The sequence below is a fragment of the Bos taurus genome, unplaced genomic scaffold, assembly GCF_002263795.3.
Source record: "Bos taurus isolate L1 Dominette 01449 registration number 42190680 breed Hereford unplaced genomic scaffold, ARS-UCD2.0 Super-Scaffold_1723_ScbfJmS_2085, whole genome shotgun sequence".
Classification (NCBI taxonomy): Eukaryota; Metazoa; Chordata; class Mammalia; order Artiodactyla; family Bovidae; genus Bos; species Bos taurus.
Window position 1 is genome coordinate 2,249,414 of NW_020192292.1, and position 2,861 is coordinate 2,252,274.

Consider the following 2,861-nt stretch of genomic DNA (forward strand, 5'->3'; position numbering starts at 1 on the left):
TATAGTCATTCTTTGGGATTGGAATGAAAAGTGACTTTTTCCAGTCCTGTGGCCACTGCTGAGTTTTCCAAATTTGCTGGCATATTGAGTGCAGCACTTTCACAGCATCATCTTTCAGGATTTGAAATAGCTCACCTGGAATTCCATCACCCACTAGCTTTATTCATAGTTGATGCTTCCTAAGGCCCCACTTGACTTCGCACTCCATGATGTCTGGCTCTAGGTGAGTGATCAACACCATCGTGGTTATCTGGGTCATTAAGATCCTTTTTGTATAGTTATTCTGTGTTTTCTTGTCACCTTCTCTTATTATCTTCTGCTTCTATTAGGTCCATAACATTTCTGTCCTTTCTTGTGCCCATCTTTGCATAAAATGTTCCCTTGGTATCTCTCATTTTCTTGAAGATGTCTAGTCTTTTTCCATTCTATTGTTTTCCTCTATTTCTTTGTATTGTTCATTTAGGAAGACTTTTTTTCTCCTTGCTATTTTTTGGACCTGTGCAATCAGATGGGTATATATTTCCTTTTTTCCTTCGCCTTTCGCTTCTCTTCTTTTCTAAGATACTTGTAAGACCTCAGACAAGCATTTTTCCTTTTTGCATGTCTTTTTCTTGGCGATTTTCTTGATCACTTCCTCTTGTACAATGTTACAAACCTCTGTCCATAGTTCTTCAGGCACTCTATCTATCAAATCTAAGCCCTTGAATGTATTTTTCACTCCCTGTGTATAACTGTAAGGCATTTGATTTAGATCATACTGGAATGGTATAGTGGTTTTCCCTACTTTCTTCAATTTAAGTCTGAATTTTGCGAGTAAGGAGTTCATGATCTCAGTCCACAGTCAGCTCTTGGTCTTGCTTCTGCTGACTTTATGGAGCTTCTACATCTTCAGGTGCAAAGAATATAATCAATCTGATTTCAGTATTGACCATCTGGTGATGTCCATGTGTAGAGTCATCTCTTGTGTTATTGGAAGAGGGTGTTTGCTATGACCAGTGTATTCTCTTGGCAAAACTCTGTTTAGGCTTTGCCCTGCTTCATTTTGTACTCCAAGGCCAAACTTGTCTGTTATTTCAGGTATCTCTTGACTTCCTACTTTTGCATTCAAGTCCCCTATGATGAAAATGACATCTTTTTTTTTTTTTTTTTTTGGGTGTTAGTTCTAGAAGTTCTTGTAGGTCTTCATAGAACCATTCACCTTCAACTTTTCCAGCATTAGTGTTTGGGGCACAGACTTGGATTACTGTAATACTGAATGATTTGCCTTGGAAACAAACAGATCATTCTGCCATTTTTGAGACTACATCCAAGTACTGCAGTTTGGACTCTTCTGTTGACTATGAGGGCTACTCCATGTCTTCTAAGGGATTCTTGCCCACAGTAGTAGATACAATGGTCATCTGAATTAAATTCGCCCATTCCAGTCCATTTTAGTTCACTGATTCCTAAAATGTCGATTTTCACTCTTGCCATCTTCTGTTTGACCACTTCCAATTTACCTGATTCATGGAACTAACATTCCAGGTTCCTATGCCCTATTGTTCTTACAGTATCGGACTTTACTTTCACCACCAGACACATCTATAACTGCACATTGTTTCTGTTCTGGCTCCATCTCTTCATTCCTTCTGGAGCTATTTCTCTGCTCTTCTTGAGTAGTGTATTGAACACCTATTGACCTGGGGAGTTCATCTTTCAGTGTCATATATTTTTGCCTTTTCATACTGTTTATGGGATTCTCAAGGCAAGAATACTGAGGTGGTTGCCATTCCCTTCTCCAGGGGACCACGTTTTGTCAGAACTCTCCACCATGACCCATCTGACTTGGGTTGCCCTACACAATATAGCTCATAGTTTCATTGAGTTAGACAAGGCTGTGATCCATGTTATCAGTTTGTTAGTTTTCTGTGATTGTGGTTTTCATTCTGTCTGCCCTCTGATGGATGAGGATAAGAGGCTTGCGGAAGGTTCCTAATGGGAGGGACTGGCTGTGGGGAAAACTGGGTCTTACTCTGGTGGACATGGTCATGCTCTGCTGCTGCTTGCTGCTATGTCACTTCAGTCATGTCCGACTCTGTGTGACCACATTGACAGCAGCCTATCAGGCTCCTCTGTCCCTGGGATTCTGCAGGCAAGAATACTGGGAGTGGGTTGCCATTTCCTCCTCCATGCTCAGTTAATCTTTAATCCAATTTTCTGCTAATGGTTGGGGCTGTGTTTCCTCCCTCTGTGAAAAGTGAAAGTGGCTGAGTCTTGTCCGACTCTTTGCGACCCAGTGGACTGTAACCTACCAGGCTCCTCCATCTATGGATTTTCCAGGCAAGAGTACTGGAGTGGGTTGCCATTTCCTTCTCCAGGGGCTCTTCCCAGCCCAGGGATTGAACCCTTCTCCCTCCCTCTAGTTTGACTTAATGTCAAACTATGGCAAGGTTAATGGGGACATCCTTCAAAAGGACTTTTGCCAGCCCACTGGGGCTCCCAGGACTGTTGCTGTCAGAGCCCCTGACCCTGCGGCAGGCTACCGTCGACCAACGCCTCTGTTGGAAACTCCTGAACACTCATAGGCAACTCTGGCTCCTTCTCTTGTGGGTACACTGCTCCTTTCTTCTGGATCCTGGTGCACATAAGGTTTTGTTTGTGCCCTCCAAGCGTCTCTGTTTCCCAGTCCTGTGTAAGTTCTGTAATCAAATCCCACTGGCCTTCAAAGTAAATTCCTTGGGGGTTCTCAGTCCATTTGCCAGATCCCCAGGTTGGGAAATCTGTTATGGGGCCTACAACTTTTGCAGTAGTGTGAGAACCTCTTTGATATAATTGTTCTACAGTTTGTGGGTTGTCTGCTTGGCAGCTCGTTAATGGCGACT